At 33.6% G+C, this 22,669-nt stretch overlaps 2 long non-coding RNA genes across 2 annotated transcripts in view; one reads left to right on the top strand and one right to left on the bottom strand.

The window, feature by feature from the left end:
• LOC143226337 (uncharacterized) overlaps positions 1 to 17,884 on the top strand; it is a 47,595-nt gene extending 29,711 nt beyond the window's left edge. The window contains exon 7 of the long non-coding RNA XR_013014552.1: positions 17,287 to 17,884. This is a non-coding gene — a long non-coding RNA (uncharacterized LOC143226337). The remainder of the gene's footprint in view (positions 1 to 17,286) is intronic.
• LOC143226338 (uncharacterized) lies at positions 117 to 20,616 on the bottom strand. The gene is made up of 4 exons (XR_013014554.1): positions 20,318 to 20,616; positions 17,878 to 18,066; positions 10,043 to 10,160; positions 117 to 252 (listed from the first exon to the last, which is right to left on the bottom strand). It is a non-coding gene; the product is annotated as an uncharacterized LOC143226338 (long non-coding RNA).
• Between the last annotated feature and the right edge of the window lie 2,053 nt (positions 20,617 to 22,669).

Here is a 22,669-nt window from a genome sequence, read left to right as displayed (position 1 = left end):
GTATGAAAATCTGAAAATCTGATGAAGAGAACTCAATGAATTACCAAACAAAATTAAGATTTTTCAGACGATTATTGTGAATCATTATGGCACTTTCATTCAAAGTAAATACTTCTACCAGTAAGACTATTTTTATTCAGTTCCATCAAATAGGTCTCCTTGGTACCAACTTCTGGAAACTCCTAAGAAGGTTTTCTCAGTCAATGAATTTTCTGCTGTAAATGTTTTGTTGTATTGTTCACAGACTTGAATCTAAGTTATTAAGAAAAAAAACACCTACATTTTAATGATATATCTTTTGCTTAGGGTATGTATATTTATTATACATATAATTTATTTCCAATTTTTTTTCAAAACAGAATTTTGAAATGAATAAGTGTTGGAGTTTTATATCAGTTGCACCTATAAGTTTTAGATCAAGCAAATTACATGTTAATAATTGAGAATATGTTTAACAAACGTTATTAATTTCAGACCAATTACTCTGGATATAATTATAAGTATCTGAAAAACAAGTGAACCATCATGCTATTTGTACAGGTTCTTTTGATACTAGTCCACAATTAACATACTGAAGTGACATTAAACTGGAGCTTACACACAAACTGTTAAAGCAGTTTAAACACTTTACTACATTTAAAGAGTTAATCCTCTATAAGCAAACTTGATATAATGGAGCATTGCAGTTGTTTATTATAGTTTAAACTATTTCAGTACAGAGCATTTATGGTTATGTAGGCCAAAAGCCAACCCATTAGGTTTAACAAAAGCAGTTAAACATTTAGAAGTGTCTTTTTATTTAATGATAATTTTCATTTTGTATTTTTTCATTCAGCTATCTTTAATAACTGTTGTAAGTTCCCTTTTATTTTTGTATTGGTAGTGAAACATTTTATGGAACTACTTTAAGCCTGAAATATACAAGTAACTAATATAATACATAACTACGTGCCCATGTTTCTATCATAATCTTACTGTTCATTAAATTACATAATTATTCTTGAAAGTGTATTTTGATTTGGCTCAATTATTACACTTTGGAATGGTCATTCCTTTACTGTCCTATTATAGTACTTTTTTATGCATTTGCAATTGTAGACCTCAGCTACTCAATATACTTTTGGGTGTAAGGACAGACTTTTCCTTTCAATGATGTACCATGCATGGTGTTCCACGAGGAGTGTCACTTCCTAGCAAGACATTGTATAATAAACTTCTGAGTTCTCACAATGCCATGGAATTATGGAATCATTTGATCCCTTGGCATCCACTCTGTGGTTTGAAAAGCAAAGTTTTGCAACACCCTTACAACCCTTATTGCACTTTAATAACCTATGCCAGCATCTTCTTTTTAGATTGTACTGCCCATTCAGCTAAACTAGTAGACTGGGTGTAATAAGGTGAATTACCAGTATTTGCTAAACCTAATACCTTACATTACTCACTGAACAGTTGGTTTTTGAAATTAGCCCCTTGGTTTATGTGGATTGCTGGTGATGTTCCAAAGCATGTTACCCAGTCCTCAGCTGGTGTATTTACTATGGTCTGTACTAGCATGCCAGTCAATGAATATGCTTCAGCCCACTCTGTGAAGAAATCAATAATCATGAGTATGTGGTAATTTCTGCTTGAAATTTTCAGGAGTATACCAACAAAAATCAGGGTTATTTTCTGTAAAGGAGAATCAAGAGAATCATATTTGGAATTTACCCTTTCCTAGCTGTTTTTCTTAGAGATGGTCCACACTGTACAGGTTCATACAATCATTAGACATTTTGAATTATTCACAGCCATAAAACCATCAGATTTTAGAATAAGTTGGTGTAACACATTGGTGCATGCTAGTAGTCCCAATCCCAGCGTGAATGGGACTACTAGCTAAGAACCAATTCTAGGCAGGTGGTAAAACATCATTAAAAGTGTCAAAGGTTGTATGCATTGGTATTTCACTTTTCAACCTGCATCAGGCACAGTTCACTTTGCTATGCAGCACAGAGTGTTTATGCTAGTTCTGGATGCTTCAATAAAATTGCCACTCTTAGGAATGACTGTTGTTATGCCAACATAGTCGTGGTTTCAAGCCACATAAGGTGATTAATCAGGATCATGACACTCTATGAATGGATAAGATCTCACTGTGTAATGACATGTTTCTGTGATGTGGACCTGGGCAAAGAATTATGACAATCACATTCTTGCAGTGTTGATATCCAATGTGCAAAAATCCCCTCTGGATTTTTAACATTCATTAACCACTTCAGTGAAGCATGATTTTTTTGTTTGGTGAGCTTTTACCACACAAACAGTAGCCAAAGTGTGATCACAACAAACAGTTATTTTCTTTGTGTAGTATCTGCATCCAGCTGTGAGTGTACAAATCAGATACATGAGAATGTGTTCCACTGTGACAACACTGTTTTGTCTCCATCATCAGTGGCATCAGTATCTAGAAGAAACAGTACTGGTGAGGATATGCCAGTCACTAGCTTCAAGGATCAGAAAGCTTGGTCATACTCCTCACTCCATTCACAGTGTGCTTCCACTTTTGCAAGGGCTGGCAAAGGCATGGGCATAGCTAATATATTTGGCACCCAGGGTGGATCTTTCCTTTGGTAGCCTTCCCACATAAATAATTAAAAAATTGAAACAAACAGAAAAATATATTATGTTTGCAAGCATATTTTCAATCAGTACAATACTGTCATAAGCAAATTGAAAATAAGAAATATGCAGAACATTAAAAATTCAGTGAACAAGTAACACTGCATTTATTTTATACAAAAACACAGGAAATCTAATCTCAACACTCAGCCTATTCTTCAAAGGTAAATAAAGAAGATTTGCAGTCTCTACTTTCAAGTCTTAATTTCTGCAAATTGATTAGTGACCTCATCAAAATTCACCTTTTTTGCATATTCATATTGAATTGAAAGCAAAGCCACATTTGTCAATCTTGTCTGACTCATGGGCGAGTGAAAGAAATTTTTTTAGGAAAACTTCTTTTGCATGAAACAACAGACACACTAACATTTAAAAAGAATCTCAAACACAGTAATAAGCTTGGCAGAGATTCACAAAAATCCCATTTCACAATAAGCTACAGAAACTGCAATGCTGTCTGTTTCCATGCCTTTTCAATGCTGATTTTGGCAGCTTCCTAAATCGTCCAATTCCCACACTGATATCTTTATCAGAGAATTAATTGAAAATCTGAGTCAAGTTTAGAATACAGTGAAGTTCTTTTTCTGTTGCAACAACCAAAGCATTTGGCAGAATAACAATGAAGGTTGACAGAATTTGATCCATCACCTAAGAATGAATCTCCAATTCTTGATGAAAGTGATCAAGACATTCAAACATAGCCCTTTTCACTTCCTCTGGCAATGTGAGACCAGCATCCTTTGCCATCTCTCCTGGCATCCTTTCTCAGAGCTTTACTTTCCTTCTTCTCTAGATAGAAATGTCCATTTCTTCACACTTTGTAGCTCCATAATGAATGGCCATCTCTACAATTTCATTGTGCTGATCTCCAAGAAACAGTTTTAGAGCTTGAAGCTTCAAGATTGATTCCAAATGTTTGCAAATACTTTTATGTGAGATTAATTTTCTCTAGGACTTCACACCAAAAAGAAAGGTCACTCAAAAAAGATAAAATATTTACAGCAGACAGCAAAATCTGAGCAGATCTTCTTGTGTCCACATATCCTTTGAAATCACACAGTACTTCAAGAGTTGAGGTAAGCTCTTCAAGATTTGCCTTCACTGGGTTCACAGTGTCATAATGAGTACTCTATCTTGTCTGGGAAAATCTTTTGACTGTCATGCCTACATTCTCCATCAGCATTTCTCATCAATGAAGTGAGACTGAAAAGAAGAAATACTCTCTCCAAGGTTCCAAAAAAAGTCACACATGAATAAATGCTTCCAAATAAGTGCATTTTGCAAAGGTTTAGAGAATGATTTGCACAAAGCACAAAGAAAGCCTTGGGATTAATATCTTTGATCTCTGATTGAAATGACCATGAATTCCAGCCATAGTTCATATCCTTGACCACTGCACAGGATTATTTCCAGTCCATCTCTATCCAGATGTCTCAGCATATACTCTGTGAGCTCAGCAGCAGTCTTTCCAACAGTAGGGATGAAGCCCAAAAACGATTCTTGTACTTCAACTTTGTCACATTCAGTATGGATGTATCTGATCACTTCACACATCTGATCAATGTGGAACACATCAGGAGTGCTGTTTTCTTGCCTTCTTCATTTTTCTTTGTTGGAATCCACTGGATTGATTTCACTTCATGTCGATGTTTTCAGCAAAATTTCAAAATCAATAGGTATAAAGCATGAACATGCATAACAAGCATGAACTGTTATGACTTGAAATACATTAACTGAACAAACTGTCTGTAATTATTATTATTATTTTTGAGGAGTGGTTTATGTGCAAACACAACTCCTAAAAAAAAGCAGAAAATTTTGAGCATTACTCACAAATAACTAGACCACTGAGAAAATTAAAATCAACAGTTTATCTAGTAAAAAATTTAGAACAACAGAAAAGCCTCAAATAAGTAGTTCTCAAACTGTTTACAACTAGATACCCATTGGTTATAAGATTATTAATCCAGACAAGCAGAGACAATTAATCAATGCCATTGCATTAACAATAATTGAATATAGTATGGTATAATGCTAGCTATTATAACTGATATCATTATTTATTAAGCAATAAGCCCTAACATATTAAATATACAAAGATACTGTACTGGAGATTGTAAAATTGTGAAACTAAGATAACTTGACTAAGCCAATAAGCATTAGTACGAATTCAATATAGAACAGTACTGTAGTTGTTGATGTAAATCTGACATAGTGTTTACTGTGTTGAGCATGTAATCATTAACACATCTCCATGCAATCACATCATCACCCTCTCTGTCGTAACATAACCATGTAGTTGCATTAAAAAAAAATCATGCAGTTGTATCGCCACCATCTTTGTAAGACCACCATATAGTCATCATAAAAAAACTCACTCAGTCATACACATCATCGCTACTTCAGTAGTTATGGTTGTAGAAAAAATAAAGTCTTTAAGTTTAATGAAAAGTGTGATTTTCTGTATTTTTACTGATCGTCAGTAGTCACAGGGACCACCATTTATAAACATGAGTGTCCATAGCATCACGACAATGCATTTATAAACACTTAAACATCACTATGATACCACATTATCTAAAACTACTGAACACTGGTATAAGTACCATGATACTGTTATAAACACCAACACTTTATTTCTTATCACAATTATTTAATGAAACATACCTTGTGTATGTGGAGTCACAGTGTCAAGTGAACAAGACCTGGAATGTCAGTTGCAGCCAGCTGGCTATGTTTAACAAACTGATGACTAAAACATTAACAAATATTTGCCTTTTGATCTAATTATTCTATCAAACAGTTAATTTTTTGTTTGTAAATTTTGTACTGTCAAAGAAAATAAAAATGTGTTTTATAGTCGAAATTAACTTTAAGCTGTTGTAATAGTTTGAACATTTTAAAAATTTTCTTCTTACTTTGACGAATGTTTCATTTGGTTTAAAAAGTTGTACTGGTATTTCAACTCTCCCCCTCCTAGTTCTCACCTGAGGCAGACCACCCTCCTTGTGCCCCCCTTAGTATGCCACTGGGCAAAGGTGCTGATATCTTTGAGTACAATACAAACCCAAAAATACTGCAAATCTCTAGTTTTATCACTGGCCTCTGCTAGTCTCACAATGCACCTATCTTAGGTTTAATTAAATTCCATTTCTTCTGGCTATGTGGCTAACAAATTACCTCAGTGCATATGAGAGAACATTTCTCAGGCTTCAATTTCAGGCTCACTTATGTCAAGTGCTGGAATATCATTTGTAGGTTCAGAAAGGTGACCAAATATCAAAAAGATCACAAACATAGACTAGGCATTTCTCTTATTGCAATCCCTTGAGTGTAAGCTCCACCAGTTTCTAAGGTAGGCTGGTGCATTACACAGCCTAAACAACGAATGACATAACATGAAATTCAACAATCTATCTCTAGTGCAAAAAGCAGTTTTTGTCCAGCTCAATTTATCAATATCCAGAGGCCAGATCCAAGGTGTAGATCCAGTAGGAACCTGCTACTGTTATCAGAAATTCATCTGGTCACGGCAATGTGAAGGTGTCAATGCAGGTCATTTGTGTTTGCCTACCTAAAATCTACACAGAACCTTGAAATACCTTTTTTTAATGATCACTGCTAGAGATTACGGTATTCTATGAAGGTTGTATGATGCTTTCCTACAGATCTGTCATATTTCAAAGCATTGTTACTTTCCTAATACTTCATAGGAGTTGATGCAGCATTTGCTTTATCGGTTGTACAATACTCATACTTATCTGGTGTACAGTTACTGTCATTTGACTAAGTTGTCCATTTGGTCCCACAAAAGCATTAACAAATTCACCCAATAAACTACTAAATTGCTCTTACTGCATTAGGTTTATATCATCAGCACAATCATCAACCAACACCTTCAGATGTGTTGGTAGTCCAGTATCAATTTTCAATTGTGGTAGGATGGAAGTGATTCTTTGCTTACTATACCTATGAACAGTGCAGCATCAACTAAATAACTTGATCATCACAGTACTTCATAATGGTGCTGCCCACCTCTTGCACAAATTTTAATATACTTTTTTATCTTCCAAATAAGAATACCAATAATTTGGTTATTTTAACTACATATGAATTTCAAAACTGAATAACCATCATATTAAAGTCCTTGCAAGAAGTACAATCACCACAGTATTTGATTGAGGTCTTTCAACCAGCTTAAAGGTTTGTCACCTAAATGTTTGTCTGCACTTCTTTCACTTGTTTTTTAATTCTTGGAATGTTAGGTGTCTATACTTGCACATTTGTGATTTTATCAACTAGTAGAAAATGAGAGGAAATAAAAAGGCTTTTGATAAAAACAAAATAACCAAGATGTTGTAAGCAGAAGGAAAACAGACCATATTTTTACATGATGCCAGAAAGTAGATGTACTTTAGTCTGCCATTGATTAATGTAGCTTTGTAACTTGTAAATCAATTTTATTAGCTTTTTAGTTATAACTAAACATTATTTCCATGGAAATCAGAGAACAAAAATAATATGGCTGAGTAAATAACATATAGACAAATATTTCATTAATTGCAAATCACTTATCATCAAAATTAGATGTCTGTTGAAAACAACATGTTCTGCTTTATTGCATAATTTTAAAAAAATCCTATTTTCATTCCTTAAGAAACTGAAAGTGTTTGTTTTAAAAGTTTTATGTCACATATCAATGAGCTTTGAAGTCTTTAGCTACTGAAATATTTTTTTAAAAAGTTGTACTACTAAAATTCCCTATAGAATGCTATAATTACTCACTGGGTTAATGGACTGTTTGTTTGTTTGTTTTTGAATTTGTGCAAAGCTACACGAGGGCTATCTGCACTAGGCATCCCTAATTTAGCAGTTTAAGACCAGAGAGAAGGCAGCTTGTCAGTACCACCCATCACCAACTCTTGGGCTACTCTTTTACCAATGAATAGTGGAATTGACCATCATATTATAACGCCCCCACAGCTGAAAGGGCGAGCATGTTCGGTGTAATGGGGATTCGATCCCGCTACTCTCAGATTACGAGTCAAAGGCTTTTACCCACCTGGCCATGCCAGGTCAAGGTTAATGGAAAATTAATTTGAAAAAAATAATAATATAGATATTTTAGCAGTAAACATTTATTTTTAAATCTGCATTTATTAAATCATCAAGTGTCAAAATGGTTCACTTAAGATTCCTAGAGGTTGTAAAAAAAAAGACTTTCAAATATGTCTTTAATTCTGAACTTGTAGATGGCACTGTTTATTAAGATATCTGGCTGTCTGAAAGATGCTTATCAAAAAGTAGCTTGACACACTAATGTTTTGAAAGTAATGTTTAACAAGTTATCTGAACAAAACACTATTTGTTTTATTTTGTTACACAAGTGGAACCTTTACAATCAGTACTGTTTGTTACAAAAAACATGATAAGTAAGTTTCTCGCTGCCTTTGCTATGTAAAGTAATGTGATTGATTCACAACCAGATGTCTGTTCAACTGCATATGTATAATAACAAACACACTGATAAAACATGGGAATACTCTTGTAGCACTCTTAACACTTACTGACAGAAGGTAACATTGTTCAAAATGAAAAATTTAGTACATTTTACAGAACTAAAGATGAACAGCAGTTAGAGGTTTAAGAAAGTCTTGTAATTCTAAGACCAGATTTAAACCAAGAATTGTTATGTTTTTCTATTCTTTTCAAATTGTAAGCTTCATTCTTTTATCTATCAATGTATTTAGCTGGGTTGATATTATTATATAATACTTCTCTGAATCCATAATTTTTCTGGCTGTAATATCTTTTATGTATTATGGATTGCTGTTGCATTAAAACATTGGTTTTATAGCTGTTACACTTAAACAAAACAAATTAACTTCTTTTAGTTCACATAGACAATGTAAAATCACCAAAACTATCAATATTGCATTTAAGCATTAAGTTATAGTTTTGAACACTAAAAACTTATGGAGCATTGTGAACTAACAGACCTAGTATGCAGTTTCATGTGACTCATAACAAGTATTAGATCTATTGGTTTATAATATCAAATTACTTCACTTGCATAATTTTTATGGTGTTCATAGGATTTTTGACTGAATTATTCACAGATTGTTTCATTGAAATTGATCATTAGACAAACTGTCAAAAAATCTTTAGAAGTTAGAGGCTTAATATAATTATCATTCAATGTTATTTGTAAAAATAGATTAAGCCTAGTATCCTAGTGTTTAAACTTAAAATAACAAACCAAACTAATATAATAATTTTGTTCACTGAAAGCTATGTGTGAACCCCATCATACTGTCTTTGGATTGAGTCACTGCATTACAAATGTTCATAGAGCTACAGCCATATCTGCAAAATAATTCAATGATTCTGATCTACTTGATTAATAACTATTGTTTGAACAAGTAATTTTAAATGGTTTTACAAATTTTCCTGTCAAATATTGTTCTTTATTAGTCACCACAGGATAACCTGAGACACAGAAATCTTAAGCACAAAAGCTTTGTTTGTTTGTTTTTGGAATTTCGCACAAAGCTACTCGAGGGCTATCTGTGCTAGCCGTCCCTAATTTTGCAGTGTAAGACTAGAGGGAAGGCAGCTAGTCATCGCCACCCACCGCCAACTCTTAAGCTATCTTTTTTACCAACGAATAGTGGGATTGACCGTCACATTATATGCCCCCTCGGCTGGAAGGGCGAGCATGTTTAGCGCGACGAGGGCCGAACCCTGCGACCCTCGGATTACGAGTTGCATGCCTTACGCTCTTGGCCATGCCAGGCCCAGCACAAAAGCAGGAATAGTAGTTAGACAATAAAGCATGAATGTTTAAATAAACATCTAATTACCTAACTGTGAGTAAAATTGTGGTAGCACTTTGTTCATTGTTTAACCACAGATTCTTCTGAAGAACCAGAAGCATCTCTTTCACTCATAACATAGTCTCGTATCATTAAGGAATTTTGCATCCCTGTGTAAGGAGGCATCTATGTTGGCTCAACTAGCAAAACTGGTAGATTGTTTGAAAGAACTCTAGGTTCAAGGATAGCTCAATTGCTATTCAACATACACCAACTGAATGTAATGTGGTACAATTCCCCAAATTATTCAAGGTAATTGGTAAAACTAAAAGTGAGACTATACTACAAGTGAGTGAAACACTTCTAGTTCTTTGAAAGAATTTAATATTAAACAATCAGCAAAGCTCTACTGAACCTATTACTCACAATTTAGGAATAGTAATATTACAAAAATGTATTTGTCACAGAACTTCAGAACTTTTATTCCAAAATAGCAACCAATATCATACATTATGTTTAGATAAAAAACAATTTAGGAATTTATAAAAAGAACCATTTTTACTTACCTCTGAATGCTGTTAGACTAGCGACAAGCAGTTTTGGTTCTGTATTATCTTCACATTTCTTGTTTTCAGAAAAAGCTGCTTATTTTACAATGTATTTTCCATCCAGTAATCTTAATCTCTATCATTTTTTTGTGTGTGAAAGAAAATAAACAAAAAGAAAAGATTTATATTTTTAAAAATTCCAACTGATTGAGAGTGAACTTTCCTATTTGTGTAATTTTCTAAGTATGTAATAGATATGGCTATTCAAAAATTCTGTTAAACATATAGAATTATAAAAACTTCAAAATATAAGTTATAATTGAAAGGGATTGTGTCAGTTTAATAGCTTACTTCAATAAATTGAAAGATTTATCAAAACATACTTATTTCAGTGACTGCTAAATATATATCAATAAACAAAGCATATGGTGTAAAAACTAAGCTTAGGTTTTTGAAAACTAACCATATGATCTGATTTTAAGCTGACCTGTAATATTATCATATAGTGGTAGCATGGCACAAAAATGTGTGTTCTGGATGCAAGTAAATTAACTGGATGTAAAAATGGAAAATAGAAAACAATAGAGTAAGATGTGTCTTAGCCCTTTTCACACTGGGAGGATGTCACTTTTATCCTTGAATTTTTCCTCGTGACAGCAGAAATGCCCAATAAAACTACATGAAACTTATAACAAAATTACTTATACCTAAATATTGTTTAGTTTCAACTTAGTGAAATTCATAACATTTTGTTTAGTTTTGTGTTATTTTGGATGCTGTGAAATTTCCAACATTTGTGAGATGCTATTTTGAGAAATATGAGAAATACTTTCTTTCATTTTATAATTTAAACTTATATTAAATGATGGTAACAACATTCCATAGTGACCATACTTTGAACTGCTACATAATACACAGCTTCATATGAAGGCATAAAATACAAGAGTGCAAACCAAACACAATTGTAAAATAATAAGTATTTTAAAGTTTGAACAATTATGTATCAATATTCTAAAATACAATCAAGCACTTAAATGGTTTGATCAGTTCACATACTATCTAATTTTGAAAGTGTAATTTCTGATGTATAAAAGACAGCTTTATTACTAACCTTTTCATAGTGATGAAAACTTACACAAATTTCAGTTTTGTTCCAGTAGTTAAGGGTTGTGAAAACTGCTTCCTTTTAAATGTGTATTTACTTTCAAGTAAATAAACTGTAATGTAATTAACACTAGTTTTTTGTGAAAGTAACAATATTGTTACATACAAGATGCTCATAAGAAACAAGCCATGAAAGAAAAAAACTACATGTTTAAAAAATAAACTATATATTTATACATTGCACAGTTTACATTAGATTAACTAAATCACACTATATTAACGTTTAGGCCTAATATCAGTGAGCTGTTAAATCAGCAAACATTTTTACCCTTGTTTTAGTTCATTTTATTTATAGCATCACAAGTTTTATTCACTAATAACTATGAGAAATTGGAAAAGAGGATATAGAGCTAAGGTCGTAAGGATTCATTCTGCGAATCCTTGAATGTTAACATTTTCCCAAAACTGAAAATATATTCGTGATAGATGCTTATAATTAATTTTGTTTAACAAACAATCATAAGAAATATTGATTTTCTTAAAAGCAAATGAGGTAAAGACTTGTAATGTGCTACACTTTTCAGTACTGACTGTATAGGGATGACTACAGTTTATTTCAAAATGTAAGTATGCAGTGGCTAAAGTGCAAATATAGAAGCAAAAATAATAATAGGTTAGAGATGAAACATTACATTATTTGATATTATTACACATAACCTTGATATATATTTATTTTTGTTTTTAAATACAAAATTCCTATAAATAAGACCAATAAGTCTTTGTTCAGAACAGTGTTTTAAGATTTTTCCAACAGTAACAGAAAAGTCCTTCTTTTTGTGCACTGAATTTGCCACACCAAAGTTCTTTCCAAGATTCCACATCCTAAAGGCATGAATTTATTTTTATTAAAAATAACTTATCCAATATCTAAGACTATTGAAGTCCCTTTGAGTAAGATAAACATTCTCAATAGAATCACATCTTCCCAGCATCTTAGTGTTATCATCGAATTTGGATCTCTTTTTTTTCTAAGCCTCAAAAATGGATTTTTGTAAAGTAAAGATCATAGATTGTTACTTGAAATAACTGAAAACAAATGAATAAAAGTTATTGGTTCTTTGTAAATGAATAATAATAAAATTAAACAACTTTAACTCATGCCTTTCACCATTTTAACCACAACAAGTTATTGTAAGTCTAATGGTCTGTGTTTTTTATTTCAGAAAATAGAATGGAAGAGATTATTAAAAGAAAGTTATGTTTTAGATTCTTCAAAACATGGGTTTACAAAATTATAATTTTTCTAAATGAAAATGTATTTCCAACAGGTACTTTCCTCTTCTAACAAGATTAACTTTTGTACTGCCCCGCCTTTTGCAAACTTTTTTGAATGCATGCTACAAGCCTTAAACTCTCCCTCTGTCAGAATCCAAAGTTCCAATTTATCCTTCATGTAAATCACTTTGCATCACCTCTTCACCAATAGGTGAGCACTACTATCATCTGACACATGTGACTCCCTCTATATGCCATCACCAAACTATCACTTCAAAGTTTGGCAGAAGATGTGAGCACTAAAAGATAGTGAGAAGGAAGGGTGGGAAGTGTGAGAGAGAGAGAAGTATCTATAGAAAATACATTTTCATTTAGGAAAATTATAATGTCTAATGTGGTATTCTACTTCAGCTCACAAAATTAGCTTAAATCCCACACTGAATTAGAGAAGGGACTGGTGTGAGGGATCCTCAGGTGTAACCCCAAGAAATTTTCAAAAGGATCCAGGTTGTCAATAACCTCATAATGATGAAAAACCCAGGACAAAAGTGAAAATATGTCACAAAGACTTTCTGTAACCCACTTCATGAAAGAGCAATTGAGAGGGGAAGATGGACAACCAGAAACATGTGTGGTTACCTCAATTTGCAAAACCTCACTTGCTGGATACCAACATCTATGCAAGGGTAGAAGGAGGGCACCCAATCAGAAGGGTGAACTGCATTTGGGCATCTCAACACCAGGATTAATCACCCATCCAAAGGATCTTGTAGCACCCTTTTTACCAGCAGAACACCACCACCCTACACTGTGTGAAATTCATCCAGCAAGTTGCCTCCATGGTCAACCACTCCAGCAGCTTGAAACTGGTAATAAGTAAGGACTCCCATACTCCACTGGAAGAAAGGAGGAGAGAACATGCATGTGTGCTGGAGAGTCCAGAGGGATTGCTTTTGTAATGCTTGAGACAGTGCAATGGGTGATCACAAAACTTTAGTTTTTTAAAGAAGACCACATCAATTTATTTAATTGAGTCATGGCAGGAATGAGCAGCAATCTCCTTCTCCTCTATCCAAGCTGTCTATGGATGGTGTGATCTGGGACAGGTATATTATTATGTAAGTGTCATAAGGAATTCACACTCAAATGATCTTGTGAAACACCCCATCTTAAGAGTGAAAGTAAACAGCCATGGAAATATAGGAATCAACATAGCCTACAGTGCAGATTTGATAGAAAAATGTCTCCAAATGATTATGGCTATCTAAATGGAACCTATTCAGAGTGCAGACAAAATACCTGATCAGGTACCACTAGCTACAGAATGGGATCCAGTGTGAAGCTGAAGCAGGAGTCCCTGAAAGAAATGAAAGCATTAGTTAACTTACCTTGTGAAGGTATGGAATAATGCTGCCTGCCACCCAAAATTGAGGAGACCAAAGAACACTTCTCAAAGAACCATTTAAGATATTCAGAGATAAAGACAACCATTGGGTAAGAAGCTTGGAAACCAAGCGTCAATGCCTATTAGCAGAAAATGTTCCAGTTTGTGTAGATAGATGGACAAAGAAGTGTGTATGGAACAGGCTAAATGTTAAGTTATTCTGTGAGAGAAACTGGAAAACCCTGCCAAGGACCTGACAAAAGACAGATACGAAGATGGTGGGTAGACAACATGGGATGGAGTACTGATGGCCTGGTTGAAGGAGCAAGTCAGGAGAGAAGGGAAAAGAGAGGGGAGTGAATCCCACATGGAGCAGGTATGACAACTTGTTGGGATACAAGGTCCAGGACTGCCTTGGATTTTTACTGGCATGACGAGGGATCCCAAAGCTGTGAAGGAAAGAAATGTAATGTATCCCTAAAAAACAGTGAATAGCAGTATCATAAAAATTGTGACATACATGAGTGTAAAGGATAAGTTTGGGAAATGGAACTCTGGGCAATACTTGGCTCCAGCCAAGAACAATGGGTCTCTTGCAAGGAAAGGCAGAGCTCTGTTGGACAGAGCCATCCATGACAACAAGGACACAGTAATTGTATCATACTTGAAATGTCATAAAAAATAAGGACTTGTATGTACAGAATCAGGTGATGGCTTCACAAGAAAAACAAAGACCTAAAGGAAAGTGAACCACATATGTAGAGCCATAGCTAAAGACAACACAGATAAAGATGGAAAAAATGCCCCCAGAAACCCCAAAGGATTCCTGCAAAAAGCTCAGGTAGGAAGAGGAAAGCCAAGGTGGAAAAACAAGAAGGAAGGATGAACAGAAAATTTGGAACCCATCTCCCCAAATAGGTAAAATTAGCCCGTAACTGAGGGTCTATAAAGTGGGATCTCACCCAAGACGTCGCAAGGGCAGACCAACCCAAAACCTGGGAAAGACAGACATATATTAATCTGTCAACAAATGAAAAGGGGAAACAAAAAAAACAATACCAAGAAATAAAACATGTTCCTGAAAACACTGAAAGGGCTGAACAGAATCTTCAGGAAGGTGTGGGAAGGCACAGCAAACTCTTGTGGAGGAGATCAAAATTATATCCAGCCCATGGCTTTAAAAAAATCCAAAAAGAACAGGAAGAATAAGAGCACAAACAAGAGACAACTTGCATTCCATATAGTGCTTCATCTTTCTCCAAACAAAGGCTGTGAAATCCTGAGACAGGTCACTCACACCTATGGTTAAAAGGGCAGGAACAGGTATGTAATATGCACCCAAAGTGGTAAGAGTGACTTCAGAATCCATGCGTGATACGAAACCATAAAAAATATATAGCAAACATGGGTAAGTCAAATGCTCTCAAACAAAATTAAAATGAAATTAAACAAAGTTGAACTAAGATAATTTGAACAAATTTAATGAAAGTTAAACCACTTCTAGGATAATAAGTGTTAAAGATGTTTACATTCAAGTACTGCCAATCAAGAAGAGATTGTTCAGTAGTGGCTCGTAGAGAGAATCACATAATAGTAGTGTTCTCTTATTGGTGGAGAAGTGATGCATAGTGATTTACATAAAAGGTGTGTTGGAACTTTGGATTCCAACAGAGGGAGGGTTGAAGGTTTGTGGCATGTGTTCAGAAAAGTTTACAAATAGAAGGTAGCACAAAACAAGAAAACTAATCTTTTAAGAAGAGGGAGAGTACCATAACCGAATAATACTTATCAGCCTCAAATCTGTTATTTTGTAAACATTTTTAGTGTTTTGATTCTTCATTAAAGTTGCATTCAATAACTTCAGGTATTCACTATTCAGTGTTTAAATACAGAGTACAGGTTCTGACTGATATAACCACTGGTATAAACAGGATTTTTCAAAGCAGACACGTCTGAATTGAGGGTGTTACAGCACCTCCACTTTTACATATATGACTTATATAGCAACTATAAGTTATATTATTATATTAATTTTCTGCAGGTGCATGCCCCCAGACCACCCATAGATTGAACTGCCTTTGGAAGCATGGTGGCTGCTTTAAGCAACTACATATTCTTTCAATCTCTCATTGTAAAATCTGCTTGTCTAGCAAGCACCCCCACTTTGCAACTCCTTCCTACACCACTGATTCAAAGTATATAAGTGCTAATGGTGTATGAACAAGCAAAGGTTTCAAATGGCTTATCAAAATAAATATTACAAAAAGTTGGGAAGAACTTTATCACCTCTAGTTTTTTAAAAGAAAGATCAACTTTAAAAATGCATTTGAATGGAGGTTGGATAATGAAAAGTTAAAATCTGAGAATGAACTATACAGTACTGTCAACAAGAAAAATAAAATGAGGGGGAAAAGGTAAGTGAAAAAAAGCAGTAGGAATAACTTACCATTGTGGTCATGATTAACAATATCAAAGAAGGAGAAAGACAATTCTTAGCATCAGAAATTTAAACTAATGTTACTTGAAGAGTGGTTAGTATTGTTTGAACCAAAAATCTTACAAGTTCAAATATAATACTAACATCAAAAAACTAACTGAACTGTTAAAAAATGAATGACAGAGGTACCAAAAATTAAAATATGAAGGATCCCACTAACAACATCAAGATAAACATCTCATCCAAAAATATAGAAGCTTTGTCACAAATATTGAATAAACTGGTCAGACAGGGAAATTATTTTCTTAAATTATGCTCAGCAAACTCAATCATAAGTTAAATTCATTGGTCTATTGTATCTTAGACCCTTTACATACTTGAAGGCTAAGCTTGAGTGAAATTTTACTCATTTTAATAGCACATTCGAAAACAAATTAGCAAAATTGAAAATTTGCCAATTACTTGGCTGCAAATATAATGAGCTCATTGTTTTGATTTTTCGACGTGATGAAATTAATAAATTTATTCATTACTAGACCTATGTTATTTATAACTGGGAAATAAAACCTAAATGACTACCCTGATTAATTTCTAACTGGGAATTAATGTTTTACAAATACCAAAACATGATTTCTACCTGGAAAATCATACTTACTAATTATCTAATCATGATTCATATCTAGCTGAAGGATTAAAAATGAAGAAACCATTGCAGTAGGAGTACCATTTGATCTTTATGGTAAAACAAGTGAGGCAGTTATTATATATGTATCAACTTTAGCAATGCAATGTTTATTGAGGTATATATATATATACATGTAATATTATGAGTGACACTTGTTACATAAAATAACTTTATCTTCTTTCACCAATTAATTAATGTTACCTTAAACTGACACATTTTTGTTTTATGCCTCTGCTACAGAATGTATTTACTGTGTTCATGTCTAGACCTACTGCTTTTAAAATTTCTTCCAATCATCAAGAATTCTGAAAAAAAATAATTAAAATAAGTACAGTATAACACTTTGTGTTATAATTTGGATCATATGTTTAGTACAGATGGGAATCCACTCAATAGCAACACTGAAGAATGACAAGTTACTCAAGTCGTCAAAGCAATGCTCTGTTGCTAGTAATAAACCTAAAATAACTTTAATGTGTATTCATTTGTTTGTTTGATTAATTTGAATTAATTTGAATAAAGCTACATGAGAGTTACCTACATTAGCTGTCGCTAATTTAGCAGTGTAAGACTACAGGGAAGGCAGCTAGTCATCACCACCCACTGCCAACTCTTGGACTACTCTTTTACCAATGAATAATGGGATTGACTGTCACATTATAATGCCTTCATGGCTGAAAGGGTAAGTCTGTTTTGTGGAATGAAGAATTTAACCCATGACCCTCAGACTGTGAGCTTAGCATTCTAACCACCTGGTCATACTGAGTCTGGGTGTATTTATAGAAATACTGATTACAAGTCAAAAGTGCTAATTACCTCTACATACGTCATTGGGTTAAGACTCACTTGGAATAGTGTGTTCTAGTTTTGGTCTCCTTATCTAAGAAAGAACTTTGATTAATTAACAGTGCATTTTTTCACATAATTCATGGTCAAGAAAATGTTTAAGTTACTTTAATTCTAGTTACCTTTGTTCCTTGTCATTCTCTAGAGGTGACATCTTGTTTGCCCATGGGAAGTGGTAGATTAAAACATTGTGCAAGAATGTCAACAGCATGCAGTGTCCACCAATAGTAGGTCAGGTGAGGGCTTGAGGTTATAACCTCCATCATGTTTCAATGAACTTAACCAGCAGTGATGTAGGTAGCACTCTCATCCTAAGAACAAAGAAATCTAGAATTTGGTATATTATATTATATTATGATTTATTAGTAAGCTCTCTATGAAGCTCAAACACATTGTGTGATAAGTAAATAGTAACACTCTCCTAAAGAGTAACTTATAATATTTATTAATTCTTATTAAATCTCTTTACTTCATTATGAGAGTTGAGAGAGTTAGCTATCCAGTAAATCTACTGTCCTTCACACAGCATACACATTATTTTGATCATTTTTTGTTTAAGTAAACATTTGTTCAATAGCTTTATTTTGAGTTTACTTTCTGATTATAATTTTTTTTACAACTTACAACTTCTACAGTTACGTAGAATATATTTCAGAACATGTATACATTTCGATCACTGGTGAGATAATTCTGAAGTACACAAAAACAACACTAAAAGAAATAAATACAATGTAAAATATAATAGTTTAACAACTACACTCTATAATATTAGAGGATTTTGTAAAATACATATTATTAGACAAAACTAAGGTTGAAAACAAAAAAATAATCTATTATATTATAGATGCCTTGATTCATGTTTTAAAACTCTTAGGAACTTGGAAAATTTTTCTAATTGTGGTCTGTTGGAGTTGTAGAATGAGGAGAGGAAAAATATTAGCTTTAATATTAGGGGCAAGAAGTTTAAGTTTTCAAATGCCAGATGCAGACTTGTTCTTTGTTGATAAAATTGTGGAATGGTTGTTTGATGGTCAGATATTTGCACTTAATTTGAATTTTGCTAAACTTTTGTCAGATAAGTATATGAATATAAAAATTACATTTATCTTCCTTGATGTTCTAGTTACATCTTTTGGTGATTGAAGGAAACCTCAACAGGAAGAATGGATTTCCATCATCTTTTTCCTTTTAAAGAAAGCACATGATGTAACTTTTTTAATAAATGCTGTTTCATACCACACTTTTAGTTATAAGAAGTATATGGTTAAAAGTTTAGTTGTACAAGAGCATTTGAGCACTAATAATCATAATATCAGTAACAAGTTTGATTGACTAATACAATGAGTCACCGTCAAGCAGTGGAGGCCAGAAAGAAACAGAGTGTATTTAAATGTTTACCTTACTCAAGGGTGGATATGTAAGGATATCCCTTAAGGACCAAATAGTCCCTTGTGCTTACAAGCTATGTTACCTGAAACAAAATGGTTGAGTTTAGGACTGAAGTTGACAAGGGAGGTTGTAATGAAAAATAGTGATAATACGAATTATTTTGAAGTTCCCACTACATTACTTAATGGTACAAAACTTTGTAAAAGAAGTGGATGTGATGGCTTTTAATAAATATAAGATGAACTGCATCATGTTAAGAATAAATGATATAAAAAATGTTATTCAAGATGTTGAATATGGATCCAGGACAATGTTGCACCTCCATGATAACTGACTCTCACTTCAAAACAAACTAATTTTTGATGTTGCATTCCTATTCATAATTACAGAGTTTTGGAAAAATATGGTACTTTGTTGCAAAAATGTGATAACGTATAAGATGCGTACTTTGTGAAAAATTATAAGACTTGAATCCTGTAATCAGATGAAGTTGACCATCAAAATTTCTCTATTTTTCATAAATATTCAAAAAATTTATGAATGGTTTTTCAATTGTGGGCAATTACTCTAAGCTTTTCTTACATGAATTTAATCATCATATTTTTTGTTTTGTGTTCAGACAAAATTGTTTTTTTTTTCGTATAAGTATGTCTTTTGTATTTTCCAATCATTTGTTGAAATTTTTTGTCTCTTGGATTCGACTGAAAAATATCCTTGACAATTCTTTTATTTAAAAAAAAAAACATTTCTTTCTAACGAGACACGAATTTTATGCAACAATGTGTAAATTCTCATCTTGAAAAATACAAGCTATAATTACCTACTTAGATTCTCACTTGGAAACAAATGTTCTTTTGAAGTAATATTCCTGACATGATTAAGTTCTCACTTTGAAACAAACTTAAAGTTGCAAAGAAATAAACTTTCAAAATGTCAAAAAAAAAGGCAGGCTATATATAAAATATTTGGGTGAGACACTGTCTTTTTTTACAAAACCTGGTGAGGCATTTTCCGTATCCGATTGAATATATATGGGTTACAATCAACAACTCCATTGGTAGAAAGTTCGTAATTGGAAATTGTTACAAATCACCTGATTTAACGGATTACTTCAATAAGAAATCATAAAATTATATCAAAAGGATACTTGTGTAATTATTATTGGAAACTTACATTTCGGTTGGTTGGTCAATTTGGCGTTTCATGGCGCAAAGCAACTGGGCTATCTACGCGTTACGGACTCGTACTGGGATAGAATGGAATTAAGTAGTGAAAGGCAGAGATGTTTTGGATGTGATTCGGGATGATTTTCTAAGTTAAGTGGCTGGAGGTCCTAACAGGGAAGATAAAATTTTAGATTTATTGTTACCATTAAGTTTCTCTCAGAATCGGTACGAAAGTATTTGAAAAAGGGCCAAATTATTTCTTGATCTCATGTCATTGTTACCTTTAACAACATATTATTAGTTTCTAAAAAGTACATATCTTAGTTTCGTTAAGGGTTTATTTAACATAATAACATTAATTTCAGAAGAACCTATCATGTGAATACTGAATGCAAAAAGTTTATTTAATAACATCACCAACTAACATTAACACTAGCAACAGGTATTTAAACACGTACGAAGAAGGAACGAATAAATAATGGTGAAAGTGATATCAATCAAACAGTTAGGCCTACTTTACTCTAATTTTGTTATTAAAAGTTTTGCTCGGGTTTTATGTATAGTTCGAGTGACCAGAACTGAGTGGGACACGTGTAAAGGATATATCTCGCTTTCTTGGTGGTATGTTTTTATATCATGATTATTTTTTGTTTCATATGAATACTATACAGAGTACATTTAAAGATCTGTGCTATTTACACGGATCCTTTTTCGCCGTTTCAATACCATGACCATAGCTGTAAAGCTTGTACGTTATAGCATTTAATACTTTTTCACCACTTCTCTAATTTGGTTAAGTATAAATCTTGCACTTCATAAATAATTCCGTTTCCGAAGTAAACACTTTGCTCTCGATTAAGTTATTAGAAGCATGCTTTACACGTATCTCCTTTTGATATCTTAATGTAAGTTACGTATTTAAGTGCTAGCTCTATGTAGCCTTTTTCTCATGATACACCACCCTAATGATATGCCTTAAGGACTTGCAACTCTAGAAACCGTATTTCGATACCCGTCTCGGGTAGAATACAGATAGTACATTGTGTAATTTTGTGCTTAACTACAAACATACTTATGATACATTGTTTGTTTCTTTTGAATTTCGCGCAAAGCTACACGAGGGCGATATGCGCTAGTCGTAATTAATTCAGCAGTGTTAAACTAGAGGGAAGGCATCATCACCAACCTCCAACTCTTGAGTTAATCTTTTACCAACAAACAGTGAGATTGATAACACATTATAACGTCCCCGCAGCTGTAAGGGTGAGCATGTTTCGTATGACAGGAATTCGATCCCTAACCACCTGGCATGCTGGGCCCCTTGTGATATATGATTAATGCGTATTCAATTAGTGAGTGTATGTATGTCTTGCTTATAAATGTTTATGATATTTTTTGTTGTTTCTCCTGTGTTTTGTTGGACAGACTCCTAACGTAGTTTGCTATTTGCTATATTTTATTTTTGATTTCGTAAACGTGATTTATTTGTTTTAATTTACAATCACGTGTTAATCCAGAGACTTTTGCTGACTTGGAGATGAATTCCATGTAGGTACAGTTCAGGCCGGTATCTATGTGTTTTGACTGTTTTATTTTCAAAACGATACCGATTATGTTTATAGAAAATTTGTTTTAATTCTATGTTTTAGGGAATGTTCAACTATTTGGTTTTAATACTGCCTGTAGGTTTGTAGCGGCTATGAAACGGGAACTTTTTCAGATTAACATATCGTCTATAAATTGGGAGGTAAAGTTATGAAATATGGATGTCAATGGGTAGGATGGGGCTAACTACCTCTTCATGAGGATTATCTTCTTCAGGAGCAAAGTATTTCGAGTAGATGCTCCTCACGTTCACTGTGCATTTTCTGTTTTCAAGAAAATTAGACAACCAACGAATAAAACCTCGCGGTAGTTCCATTTGTGTCATACGAAACCTTAGACTATTATGCCAAAAGATTGTCAAATGGTTTCTCTATGTCAACAGTGCAATCGTTTTTGCTAAAACTTTTTTTTTTCATTTCTCACAAAGCTACTCGAGGGCTATCTGCGCTAGCCGTCCCTACTTTTACAGTGTAAGATTAGAGGGAAGGCAGCTAGTCATCACCACCCACCGCCAACTCTTGGGCTACTCTTTTACCAACGAATAGTGAGATTGACCGTTACATTATAACGCCCCTACGGCTGAAATGGCGAGCATGTTTCGTGCGACCGGGATTCGAACCCGCGACCCTCAGATTACGAGTCGAACGCCTTAACCCACCTGGCCTTGCCGGGCCTTGCTGAAACTATGTACTGTGGTTTCAGCTAATCTAAGCAAATGGTCAGTAGTTAACCGAAATTTTTAAAACAATTTTAC

Source organism: Tachypleus tridentatus, chromosome 9 (assembly GCF_004210375.1).
Source record: "Tachypleus tridentatus isolate NWPU-2018 chromosome 9, ASM421037v1, whole genome shotgun sequence".
Classification (NCBI taxonomy): Eukaryota; Metazoa; Arthropoda; class Merostomata; order Xiphosura; family Limulidae; genus Tachypleus; species Tachypleus tridentatus.
This window is presented reverse-complemented; position numbering and strand designations above follow the sequence as displayed.